General features: G+C 39.6%; 1 pseudogene; it reads right to left on the bottom strand.

The window, feature by feature from the left end:
• LOC107513195 overlaps positions 1-4,240 on the bottom strand; it is a 78,684-nt pseudogene extending 74,444 nt beyond the window's left edge.
• Positions 4,241-14,462: the final 10,222 nt, after the last annotated feature.

Raw genomic sequence — 14,462 nt, 5'->3', positions numbered from 1 at the left:
AGCCCCAAGAGTGGGCAAGAAAAGAAACATTACAAAGATATTATTTCAATGTCTATGAGACTGTTGGAAGAGACTATTTGACAAGATAATCAGTCTTCGTATAAGCTATATAGGGACTTTTACTGTTCGCCTCTCAACTTTAAAATGCAAAGCATCTATTTTCCCCTTCTTCTATCAAAAGAAGTCTGATATTCCTTAGGGAGGAAGTGTACTTGACCCTACAGTATAGTAGCAATGCTGTTGAAGTGGGCCGAACAGGCTTAATCCATCCAGTCAATTCATCTTATCACTATGGCATTTGTATTTAATTTAAGGTTGACCCATAACCCAGTTCAAACCACAGGGAGACCACAGAGAAGTAGTCTCTTTCTTTTTCTGCATAAATTGATGAGGTAATAAAAGGTGCAGGACTGCAGTCACCATAAAAGAAGATCCAGCATTCACCATGTAGAACTGAAAAAAAACATCAGTACCATGGAAGAAGGAGCAAAAAGACAAAAATAATTAGAAACCTAGTGACTTATTCCACTGTGCCAAGTCACATAAGCACCTTTCTCTAGACTGCTGAGTTATAAAAGTCAATAATTTGTGGTTGTTGGTTATAGCACTGTGTGTTGACTTTTCTGTTATTTGCAATTTAAATAGTCTTAATGAACACGAATAACAATTTCACATCTATATCCTAGATTTGTGCCACTTGACTGACAAGTGTTCAGGCATGTAGGGATTTTGCTCATTGTGAACCATGCAACCTGTTAGCTGACACCTGTGCTGAAATGAAGTATGTCACAAATTTTTAATCGAATCCTATCTTGTGACCCCATATGAATCTCTGTGAGGTTAAATAAAGCATGCTAGATTAACAAACACTGGTATAGGAGAACTGGAAAACATTATGGAAAAACATTTTTTCAGTCATTTGTAAGCATCCTAAATTCCACCCTAATAGTCACAGCAAGAACAAATAATTCTAGCTCTATATATTCATTTAAAGACAGCACTCTAAAAGTCACACGCACACACACACACACACACACACACACACACACACACTGAACTATTCTGTTGCTCCAAAAGAAAGGCATAGAAGTAGCATATGGTCCAATCTCCATCCACAAATCTTAGACATGGCCATATCATCCTTCCTCCTGTATTACATGTAATAAGAATCACTTTATGTTTCCTGGAAGGATAGAAAAAACTGATGTCAGTAGCAAAATTCCATCTGTTTGGCCATGTGAGTGAGGTCTGTTAGCTTACCAGATAATCTCTCACAAAGGACTCATCATCACATTCTAAAACATTAATTTGAGATTTATTATTTAATATTTTAAATAATTCTTTGAAATTCAGGATACTACATATTGTTTCCAACACGTGTCAAATTGTTTTTATAGTAGATAGTTATACTATCTACTCGACAAATTTAAAGCTTCTTTCTTAAAATTTTGATATATTGACAAAAATATATTGGGTCATGTTATGATATTCAGAACAACAATAAAAAAAATTTTAAATCTTCTAAAGAGTTTAAACATTTTTTAAAGATTGTAAAAAGTGAAGATAGAAAATTATAGTCAAAACCTACAAACCAGTGCTCCCAGAAAAGGCCCCAAGGACGTCAGGTCCCCGCCCCTAGCTCCCGCCTGCTAGCCACCTGAAGCCCATAGACCAATCCACAGGTGCCAAGACTACATGCTGTGGCGCCACACCGCTGCACCAATGAAAGAGCCCCACATTATGCTTTTGCCTTTTTTGAATCTTCCCCTTCCTGGACGCGACCCTTAAAACCCTGCCGTGACCCCACCCGGGTGAGACTTCTCTGGCCCCTTTTCTCGGGACCAGTGAACCTCATCCGTGACCACTTGCCTTTCAATAAAGGATGCCTGTTATTCCTGAGTCAGATTCTGTCTGTTGAGCTGCCGAACCTTACAATATTCTCTTATATCACTCTCTAAATTTATCCACAAGATTTTCCATAGTTTTAACTGTGTGGGTGGGTGGGTATGTATGACTGTCTTTAGGTCACTACTGTTTCTTTTTCTAGTCTATAAACCACTAACTGGCAGGGGCAAAGTTTGTTAGGCTGTTTAAAAAAAAAAAAAAAAGCCATCCTATATTCTTCATTGATCTAACAATGAAGGCAAATGCAGCAATGACATCATGTGTTCATATCCCTATCAAGTAATTGCCATTTGGTCTTTGGCAGCTCCTGCTTTTCTGGAAAATAGAGGCTGCAGAATGGTATAAATGTGAAAAGGGTTGTGCAAAAGGAAGGAGGAGGAGGAGAGAAGGGAAGAGAGAAAAAGAAGAAGGAGGAAAGAAGAAGAAGAAAAGGAGAAAGAAGAAGGAGAAGGAGGAGAAGAAGAAGGAGAAAGAAGAAGGAGGAGGAGGAAGAAGAGAAGAAGAAAAAGGAGGAGGAGGAGGAGGAGGAGGAGGAGAAAGAAGGAAGAAGGAAGAAGGAGGAAAAAGAAGAAGCCGCCTAACTATTTCAGTTTGCCTGGGATCAATCCCAAACTGGGCAATTTAGTCACCTACTGGATGTTCAGTGTTGCACAGAACTTCACTACAAATTTTCTGTAGCTGAAATTTAGACTTTTCAAATTTTGCAAATTTTCATGTAAATCTGTGACTTTATTAGCTTTAGCAACCTACCAGGAAAGTGATCTTTTTTTCTTGGACGATATTTATCACAACATGCAAAAATGATTTTTGTTTTCATGAAAGTTTTTAGAAACATATTTTTGGAGCTTTTATTAGATTGTACTAAAATGAAGTTTTGTAATTCAGTGAAAAGCTTTAAACAGGTCACCAAAAAAAGCATACAGAGAATGAATCTCTGGTCCATGATGTGCAATAAAAATTCTCTACATCCCCAAAAGAGCTCTAATTTATTGTTGTTAGGTCAGCGGGGGCCTGCCTGAAGGCTTCCCAGCTTGACATGGAATCCAGATAAGGGCCCACCCTAAAGCCCTAGTGCCACCACCCTAATCTGCGACCCCCCTAATCCGGATGCTTAACTGACATTCCCCATTCTATACCCTACCCCCACATAACCCTATAAAAACTACGAACCACCCCCCCCCCCCCCCCCCCCCCCCCCGTCCCAGGGCAGACTTCTCTGGCCCCTTTCCTCTCGGGACTAGTGAACCTCGCCCAGGAGCCCTCTCCCAATAAAGGCTTGCTTTTAAAACTTCTCAGCTTGTCCTGCGTTTACCTTATAGGTGCAGAAACCTGGGTGGAAATTATGTCTCTCGGCCTCTGGGAGGCCTTGAGGGGCCTCTCCTCTCTTTTCTTCTGGGACCTTCACTGCCCACCTCCTATTGTCGGATAGGATAAATTCCCTTTCGGTCTCATCACTCTCCGGGGCCAGACCCGCCACTTGGTCCCCTGTTTTTCCTCTCTGTCCATAACCATAAGCGAAATCGCGGCCGCACCAGGGGTACCCTCCGTCATATTTGACTCTTGACCTGGTAAGTTACGAGAGACATCTCTAACTTTCCATGGTCCTTTCTGCTGTTGAGTCTCGGGGATGTCTGATCTCTGGTTTTACCTGGGTGCTGAGACCATGGGAGCTTCTAATTCGAAACAGGACCCCAAAACTCCACTTGGGCGTCTCTTAATAAATTTTAGCCGTCTAGGCCTCGATCGAGAATTAAAACATAAAAGATTGATCTTTTACTCCACGTTGCCTGGCCTAGATATCCAGTAGACAATCAATCTAAGTGGCCTGCTGAAGGCACTTTTAACTTACAAATTCTGACAGGTCTAGACACTTACTGTCATAAGAAGAGAAAGTGGGCTGAAATCCTGTATGTGCAAGCCTTTTGGGATCTACGCTCCCGTCCCTTCCTCTGCTCTCAGTGCTCTACTGCTCAGGTCCTCTTAGCGCGGGAGGCCGGCCCTAAGCCTTCCACCTCACTGAACCCTGACACAGAAGGCGAAGCTGCAACCAACTCATCTGTCTCCTCTCAACGATCCCCCAGAAATCCTTTCTCCCCCCTCCACTACGGCCTACCCCACCGCCTCCCTACCCTAGTCCCTCAGTTTCTCCTCTGCCGCCTGTCTTGCCAGACTCCACCACTTACCCAATATACCCCTCTCTTCCTCCTCCGCCTCTACCTGCTCCATCCACCGTCTCAGCCCACACTGGCTCTTGCTCTGCCCCCGCCCCCGACTCTGATCTCCTCTGCCCTCTTCGAGAGGTTGCCAGGACTGAAATTATCGTCCGAATCCACATTCCTTTCTCTTTACAGGATCTCTCTCAAATAGAAAAGCGGTTAGGGTCTTTTTCTGAGGAGGGTCTTCAAACCCCTATACAGGAATTGGTGAAAATGGCCTTTAAAGTTTTCACTGCCCTAGAGGAGACGGCTGAAACTCACCGCCAGGCCCGTCTCCACCAGCAGGTGGCACTCCAGACCCAGGCCTTGGTAGCTGCCTTGAGGCCGGCAGGACCCAGGGGCCAAGGAGCTGGGGTCGACCCAAAATCAACCTCCTCTGAGGCATGCTTTAAATGCAGCCATGAAGCCCACGAAGCCCTGCCCGATCTGCAGGCAGACGGGGCACTGGAAATCTGATTACCCAATGACCAGATCGTCGTTGGCGCTCCATGCGAGGGATCATCCAGTCAAGCAACACCGTCACTAGAACTTCTCAGGTTAGCGGATGACTGAAGAGGCCCAGACTTGGGGACCCCTCTCACTCTCTCCGAGCCCAGGGTAACGGTACAGGTACTGGGTAAGTCCATCTCCTTTCTAGTGGATGCGGGGGCTACCTTCTCTGTTTTGCCATCTCACTCAGGTCCTACAGACCCCTCACCTATTTCAGTTATGGGGATTGATGGCACAACCTCATGCCCACCTAAAACCCTTCCACTTATTCACTGATGAACATTACCGTAATTCCCCCACCACTGATCTCTTATCTACCTTATCTTTCTCTCCCCCAGGAACTTACTCAGGCAGCACACAGACTCGTGCCTCCCAGCACCTACAACAGACCCAGCTACCAGGCCAGCTTCCTCAAATAGTGATCCGCTGTCTGCAGGGTACCAGGTCATCCTCAAGGAGCTACACAGCCTTGGTCACTGGAACCTCAGTGGTCAGGTCCTCATACTGTCATCCTGACCACACTGACAGCTGCCAAACTCCTGGGTCATCAGTACTGGTACCACCTCACTCGCCTGAAGCGTGCTCCACCCCGTGATCCATGGTCTGTTGAACCCCTGGGGCCCACCAGGATCTGTCTCCACCGCCAACCTTCTGTCTCTCCTTCTCCTCCTCACCCTTCACCTATCTCCAAGTAACCTAGCCATTGCCCCTACACAACCACAAGCTGCTCTTCCCTTCCGCTGGCATGTTTTCCTCCGCCAGTCCCACCAAGAGGACAAGGCACTCCTCTCTTGGTGGAGATCCACTCTCATTACCTTAATTGCACCAATTCTAGAGCCTATCCGTCTCCTGTGTATACTACCAATAATACCACCGTGTGTACTCCGATTCATTCAGGAACGCATCCACGAAGTCTCCCGGATCACGGTCAACCAGCTACTTTTACATCCATATGCTCTCCTCCTCACCAAAGTCCCGGCCTCAGACCCCCAACCTCTTCGCCCCTGGTCAGCAGGAAGTAGCCAGATTTGACTCGGTGCCCCTATACCAAAGAGGTAGGGATGTTAGGTGAGCGGGGGCCTGCCTGGAGGCTTCCCAGTTTGACCTGGAATCCAGACAGGGGCCCATCCTAAAGCCCTGGTGCCATCGCCCTAATCCACCACCACCCTAATCCAGAAATTTAACTGACATTCTCCATTCTATACCCTAACCCCACATAACCCTATAAAAACTATGCCCTCCCGTCCCAGGGCGTGACTTCTCTCGTTCCTCTCTCCAGACCAGTGAACCTCGCCTGGGAGCCCTCTCCCAATAAAGGCTTGCTTTTAAAACTTCTCTCCAGTGTGTCATGCGTTTACCTTACAATTATCACATATTCCACTTCCTTATCCTAAACTTCACCATTTGAGACATGGAGTAAAATCAAAGAGTTGATACTTGCTTTTTTTTCAAACTTAAAATTACAAGAACGTGGCCACACGGTCAATTTTCATCATTTAAACTCTCATGATGAAGACATGACTTGAAGTTGATCTGTTGAAAGGAGTATTTTTGTCATGATGAAAATAAGTCTCACAAAGTTTCCAAGTTAAAATGAGTCAATGCTTTATGTAAAATACACTGTATTGTTCATGTCTTATATATATTTTTTCCTTAGAAGAGTTCTAAGCCCATATAGTGAAGGAGTTAGATTCTAGAAATATACTCAACCAAACACAGTACTGAAAACAAAAAGGAAAACCCTTTCCCAATGCCTATGGCCAACTCATTGTTAGCCTGAGCCAAAAAAAGTGAAATTAAGAAAGAGCCTAGATATTTTTGTTAAGAATCGAATAATAAATTCTCGTAGTCAAAATGAGGTCAACAACCTTCAGTGTTTGTCATATTAAAAGAAAGACCATCACATCATCAGTAGTTTAAAATGACATTAATTTTCTTCAGAGGGTGAAAGAATGAATTGGTAATGCCAGGCGGTACTTTTTTTCCTACTAATTCCAGGATCTACTTTCCACGATGTGTGTGTGTGCATGTGCATGTGTGTGTCTGTGCATCTCTCTCTCTGTGTGAGCGACAGTTCTCAGAAACCACCTAGAGAAAATAAAATTAGCAAAGGGCATAACTTAGATTTATTATATTGAGAATTGAGAGAGAAACAAAAACCTGACTGAGTATACATAACAAATTGAAAATGTTTGAGTGAAAGACTACATCTAAATTGTGAATCAACTTTAACCAGTAAAAGTTTAGGAAAGGAAGTATCATACCTAAGGTCAAAACTCAAATGAGGAGTGTTTTCAAAAATTATGCATTAATCGACTCACTTAAAAAATATTTACTGGATAGCAATGTTCTCTGCAGAAGTAATATGTAACAAATAGACTCAGGCAAGTGTAATAACTCCAATACAATAGAAACCTAGTTCTTGCTCTTGTAACACATGGGAAAGGCAAGTTTGTCAATGGAACAGCCTTCTTTTATGCTGTCTTTCAGAACTAATTTGAAAAAGGCTCTGCCATCTTTAATATATGGCTCCTAAGATCACTCTTGAAGTTGTCTCCACTGTAGCTGGCTGAAATGAAGAAAAATAATGGTGGAGGGTGAAGGAGAAGGACAGGGACATTTAATGGGCCAGGCTTGGTTGTGACCCAAGTCTCATCCACTTGCCTTACATTAAATAGAACAGGTCACAGGAGCCCAGCTAGAGCAAGAGGGCCTAAGAAATTTTGTGTTTCCTATAACAACCGATATAGAAGAAACATGTATTTTTTGATGGACAGTATAACTGTGCACAAGCTTCATGTCTTTAATATAGTTTTTTTCCCCTCTGATTCAAGCTTTACCTAATGTAATAACATTGTAACTCGCTTGCTCTTTCTGCCCTTCCACTTTCGCCTATTCCCTTAATCATTAAGCCTTAAGACATAAGGTTCAGGCCAGAATCAAACTTTTTAAGAATAAAGCCTCATGTCTATTGATCATGAGAATAATAAGTTTAGGCTAAACTAAGGATAACATCTTAGCTTCAGGTGTGTTTCAGCTCCAGACCCATCAAAGCAGAACAGCCCCACTCGCCACCTTCCCATGGGACCAGACGAGATGATGCCTGGTCTGACTCCAGAACTGGGCACGATGATCAATTACCCCAGCCCTGTCCAATCAGTAGCACCCACAACTCCAACTCCTTCAGTTTCCATGACTAATGAGTTTTCCACTACATAACCTATCCCCTAGAGGCCATTGAGCAGGCCAGGTCTTTGGGCAGTAGCTCACCTGTGTCTCTGGGACTTGCAACTCTCTAAGGTTTATACTTTCTTTGCTGCAAAACCTGTACATATCTCATTGAACTTAGACGTGCACAGGCAGACAGACTCGTTTGTTCCAGTAACAATAGTTAGCCATTTCTCCCATAATCTAGCTCTCTCACCACCAAATATTACTCTGTACTCAACTTCCCAAAAGGCAACACAAGATCTAGTCCAGTTGCTGAATTCAGTACATAGCCCAGGATATATAAGAGATGCACTGTTTTCTTCATTAGTTACAGAAGTGGTTTCTCATAATTTAATGACCTGTGCTCTAAAAGGCCAATTATTTACATCCTCCAAAACCACATGCCTATTTTATAAGGCGGAGTGAGGATAGCAATAAAAACTATCATTCAAAATGTGGAAGAATATGAGACATACAGCAGTCACTCATCCATAGCAATCATAATTGGTAGTTATTGTGGAGTTCTTCACTCTAGTGGTGAGGAAAATTCCTTTATTTATCCAGATACTTTTACCTAGGAGAAATTCTGCTGTTCATCTATTCTCCTTTAGAGCCACACCTAAAAAAGTTGTTGGTGAGTATATCCTCTTTGAAGCTTGCACAGATTTCATAACCCCTTACTTGTTATACAAATTAGATAACTAGAGCATTGCTATAAGGCTTGAACATTCAAAGGCTTCTTTGGTCCAGGCTCACATTTCTTTGAAAACACAAATCATCCAAAAACAGTCGGCTTCTGATTTACTTGCCTCCAGCCAGTACCAGGTGCCGATAACTGCAACTTAAAATTTCTCCTATACATAATTCTCACGTCTGATTTATTTCTTAGATTTCAAGCCTCTGTATCTCTCCCCATGGCACCTACCTTGAAGCCATGTGAAGAGACACACTTGAGTGGAAGGAAAGATTTTAACTTAAATCTTTCAACACTGAGTTTTTCTGTTTCATGCAGACCATTAATAAACCTTCGTTACTTATGTCTTTCTAAAATCTTGTTTTCTACTGTTTAACTTTCTAAACTCTTCACACTTCTATTTCTGCTCATAAATCATTCAATTCTTGCCCAAGTTCATTGTTGTTGTGTAATATTTGCTTAAATGCAATAAATAACAAACAACCCATGCTACTAACATTCTACTCTCAAACTTCCTCTAGAGCTATAGACTTTCTAGGCACTTACTCTGTCATCTAAGTTGTTGAAGTCAGTACTTATTTGTATTAGTAAGGTTATACCATCTGTAATAAAAAATTAGAACCCAAAATGAACATTGTTTATATATAATAGAATATTTCTATTTATGTAAAAGTATTGGTAAGTAAACGGGCTGGCGAAATCATACTTGTCCACATAACCATTCAAGAATCCATTCTGATGTAGCCGCTAACATTTTCAACATGTTACTTTCCAGGGCACTGAAGAGCTACCCTAATTCTTGTCATATAGAAAGTGCAGAGGGGATGAGCATGGGTGAGGATCTTGAAATGCCATATGGTATGTCTGTTCATATTCCCTGGGCAAGAACTAGCCACTTGGCTCTGCTTAGCTGCAAGAAAGATGGGAAATGCACTGCTTCCCTTTGACGATTTTATGTTTTGGAAGGGGGAACACATTTTTTGTTGGTGGATAATTCACTAAATCTACTACAAGTTGAGACTTGATGTCTGAGAAGAAATGGAAGACATTTTTAGGTGGTTGGGTAGAACTGGCTCTCATCTAAAGGGATATTTCAGGCAAAATAAATTAATATAAGAAGGCTTGAAGTGGAAAGGTGTTATTTTGTTGTTGATTTAAATATCTCAGAGAAGGCCACTGTGGCTAAAGTATAGTGAGTAAAGTTAGACAAAGGTGAAGGCGATACTAGAGAGATAGGCTGGGACAAGTCAAGGAGGGAGAGTTAACAAATTTGAACTGCATTCTAAATTCAGTAGTTTATAATATATTTTAATTAAAAATAAAATATTAAGTATTTTAAAGATCATATTAGAGTTTTCAAAAATTATGCTTGCTATATGGATAATGGCAGTAGATGTAATGGTAAAAAGAAGAGACGATTGTAATCATCTTAATAATATACTAAGAGATGTGCAGAAGAGAAGTAGAGGAAGGATCTCATCCCACATATATCATCAAATTCTTAATTAGGCCCAACATAGATTACTTGGATAGTCCTATTGTTATGCCCCGACTCCTATCTCCACGAACCACCAAGAAGCTGACACCGATGCAAGAGCAAGAGGGAGTTTATTTCAGACTCGAGTCCGGACCGCAGTCGGCACACCGACGCAGCAGTGAGTAGGAGGTGGTCCCGAACATAGGGCTTCAGGGGTATTTAAAGGGAAAAATCGTAAGCATGGGGAGTGATGTCTCGGCGTTACAGGATTGGTACGACGAGCTTGTCGCTCAGCAGGATTGGCTGGGTGATGGCGCCAAGGAACAAGGCGGGGAATTTGGAGAGTTACTTTCCATAGTTGCTCTGATTGGCTGAGTCTAGGGTGGGGTGACCGTCTTGCTATCTGCAGCTTTTCCAGGAACTGGCCTGTGCTTAAGATGGAGTCTTATACCTAAGATGGAGTCACTTTGGTTCTTCACTATCTCTATGAGACGTGAGAAACTGTTACCTAAAACCACAGGATGCTTATCAACCTAAATGGAAAACTTGGAAGTACAGATCTCATTTGGAAAAGAATATAACTTGTACATTATTTCGCTCTTTCCACATATACCCAAAATATTTATTCTTTTTGATTATCCTTTATCTCTTCATATTAAAGACCTGCTCCTTAATTATTTAAATATTTTGTGATAAAGAGCTATACGTCTCTTTTTCTTAATTGGAGCTTCCCTACATAAGGATTAGAGATCTCAAGGAGAATGTAGAGAAATGAATATTTTCATGTTTCTGCATGGTTAGGGCATTCAGAAAACAAAACAAAACAAAACTGGAAGCTGGATTAAAGGATACATTTTCAAAAGTTAAAAGATGCCTGGATAGATTGTGAAAGATCTCAGATTTAAAGGATTTAACCCCTTGGTATCTGTTTACATTTCAAAGGATGAAACCCAGAACCATTTCTTTACATTCCAAAGGATTTTAAATTATTAGGGAACAAAGATTTATCCCCCTTTCTCAGGAAGAGAGGAGTACTGTGAAGTCTATATAAACTTCCCCATTCATAGTTTTGGGTCTCTTCTGTAGTGCAAAAAAATTCCCTTGTATCTGGCCCAGAGCATCATCCTGAAAAGGGAAAAAGGGGACTTGGAGAACTAATCAGTTATTGCTATAAGTGATAATACTCTATTCTTGATCCAGAACCTTGGTGTTTGCTTTCAGGATCATACAAATAAATATAAATATTAAAAATGTATCAGATTTTTTAAAAGCAATCCTTTTAAAGAATATGTACCACAGATGGATGGAAAATTATTGAAAGAGATAGAAACATACAAGAGTCACATGCACCTCTAAAAATATCATCTATGAGAACAAATCTCAAAACAAATTGAGACTTGTGAAGAACAATAGGAACAATCAAAGGGATTTGTAGATATTCCTTAAGCAAGAAGATGAGCAATGAAAAGAAAGACGCTGTAATATTTTAAAAAATGGTTTATTAATAAGGAAAATAGCTTTATTTTCACTAAAATTATGGTAAACAAAATTTATTCACTGCTTAATTAGAATAACTCAAATATAATAAAATTTATTTAGACAAGGTATTTCACAGTTAGTTATAATATCTTTGTAGAATTTTTTAGGCTAGAATTGTAGAGTTATTGGGCGAATGTCTGCCAGGTTCAAAATTTTGCATTGCATTAACGACTAATGATGTCTTCTAGATCAAAAGAATGTTAGCCACCGGTCTGCCACAGATTTAATACTGTTTCACATTTTAATCAGACAGCTTTCTTCTGAACAACAGAATTATGATTCAGAATTACCTCAGCTAGGTAAGCCAAATATCAGAAGATTAAATATTCTCACAGATTTGGAAAGCTAGCTACAAATGGGGAAGACTGAATTAACAGCCATTTACTTTGAACCTGTCTTTGGAACTGGAACCTAATATTGTCAGAAAGCTAGATTCAGCTAAATGACAGTGTCATAAATTTTGGTTTCAGTATTATCCCTCAATGGCCGAGAGATGTGAAAAAAAACCCATGTAGTTGCCTAAGCTTGTGACTTTCTCATTCTATGAATAGTACCGAATGCAGGAAAATTTTGGAACTGTGGTCTGCTATTATTACTCCAACTTTATAGCATTGTATCTGGTTCTAGAAGGTTCACTTTGGGAGAGATGTTGGCCAAAAACAGAGTATCCTGAGAATAGCAGCCAGGATGTGCTAGAATCCAAAAGTTAATAAACGAGACCCATTTGAGAACTACGGACTTTTAGTACAGAATACAGAACACTGGGTAGAAGATATCATTTACATGAAATATTATATTAACATTAAAAGGTTGAGTGTGTGGAAAAACATAGAAAGTGCAAAATTATAATAGAGCATATTAGTTGATTATATTAAATATTTAGAAAAATAGACATAAATTAGAAAAAATAGTATAGTGACAAACATTTCAAATCCATTATTTTGATTGTGAGAATTAATTTAAAAAAATAGAAGTATTGTGGTATGGACAACCAGTTTTGCTGCAGGAAAAAATTCTAGGATTGGGAGATACATGTTACTAACACAGAGGCATATTTTGGAGTAATAAGAGAAAAGCATTTTCAATTCTGAAAAGAATTCTCTCAGAAAATAAAGAGTGCCAAGTCCCTGAAAGTGCTTAAGCTAAAGCTGGGAACCATGTAACTGGAGATGGAATTGGTCTAAGATAACCTCCAAGACCTTTTCCAAATATAATTTATTATTCTATTAAATCAGGCCACATGGAGGAAAGGTCAGGAATACAGAAATATCCAACTATTATGAAAATACCTAGTGAAATTTGTAAAAGATAATGTTAAGAGTAGAATCTGTAAATCACATCTCTAGGAAGATTTTCAGAAATGCAAGCATCAGTGGATACTAAATTAATTTTGCAAGAAAAGCATTGAAGCTTGAAAAATAAAACCTATTTAAAAAGAAAGTAATATTCCAACTTCAGTGTTTTTCCAGCATAACTGTGGATTTCTGGGTTGAAATTTCCAAATCACAAACTATCATAAATTTTCATATTTTAATCTATCATTGAAATATCACATAACTTACACAAATGAAACAGATTATGCATACCTGTTCATATACAGTTTATGTGCCCACTTAGAAATAACCTAAATAGGCTCTTCCCAGGTGCAGAGAGCTTGACAGTTTTTAAAACTTAGAATCATTCATAATCATTTCAATCATTAACTACAATCTAAATTAAATAAAAAATTTTCAGTCTGTGTAGCTGAAGGCCACATTACTTATTATTAGCCTATTATTTTTCATAATAGTGTTTTATCAGTCATTTTGCATATTTCTTATCATTTGTCTTCATAAGATATTTCTATTGGGACAAAGTGGATCATCACTATAATTTCTAGTAAATAGATTCAGTAAGTTAATTCATTTATTCATTTGGTTAATATTTAATAGTCACTCAGAATAATCATGTATGATTATAAGCACTGGCAATATTATGGTGAGCTACTACTGAAGGCAAATGACTAAAATAACTGGTGAATGGTGTTAAGTGTTATGATAAGGAATGCATAGGATGCCATGAGTAGACATAGCACAGACACTTGCCCTGGCATGGCAAGAGCTGAGGAAGAAGGCAGTTAATATAAGGGATGTGGTCTCTGTAAGACACGAGGTCTGAGGAGGAATTATTTGAAATAAGAAGAAAAAGATAATCCAGACAAAAGAAAAAGCCCATATAAAAAGAGAATAAGAATTAACAAGGCACTGGGATCTGAAGGGAGAATTGAATTATGCTGGAGCATAGAGTGTATGAGAAAAAGAGGGTGTGTAAAAAGCTAAAATTATACAGTTAAGTAGGAACAAAGCTTTTTAAGGCATGGCTATAAATTTGATCTTTATCCTGAAAGCAATGGGAATACATTGAAGATATTTGTCCTTCTAAAGGTAGTATCAGAACTTGCTCTTGTGTAAAGAACAGATTTGAGGGACTGGATCCAAAGAGACCACTTGAGGCCTACTACATGAATGATGGTGACTTCCATTAGCATGATGATCTTGGGATTGAGATAAGTTCATAGTCATAAGACATATATTTTAAAGTAGAATCCATAAAACTGTTACTGGTAGACTATTTGTAGAAAAAGAGAAAAAGGCGTCTAAGGAGATCCTCAGAAAATTCAGTATATGATGGTTCCAATAAAAGAAATAGAAATAGAAAACAGTAAATAAATAAATATATGTTTGGTTTTGAACAGTCTGAGTGTGAGGCAACTGGAAAAAATGGAAGTAGATATGTCAAGGAAAAAGTTAAACGCAGAGATCTAAGGCTCAGCCAAAGAATGGGAGAAATATTTTCAAATCATATGTCTAATAAGTTATTTTTAAAGTATATAAAGAACTCACCCACTCAATAGCAAAACAAAAAAACACAAACAAATCTATTTTAAATTGAG

Source organism: Rousettus aegyptiacus, unplaced genomic scaffold (genome assembly GCF_014176215.1).
Source record: "Rousettus aegyptiacus isolate mRouAeg1 unplaced genomic scaffold, mRouAeg1.p scaffold_m13_p_1, whole genome shotgun sequence".
NCBI classification, from domain to species: Eukaryota; Metazoa; Chordata; class Mammalia; order Chiroptera; family Pteropodidae; genus Rousettus; species Rousettus aegyptiacus.
Note: the sequence above shows the minus strand (reverse complement) of the source record. Positions and strands in the feature narration are given on the sequence as shown.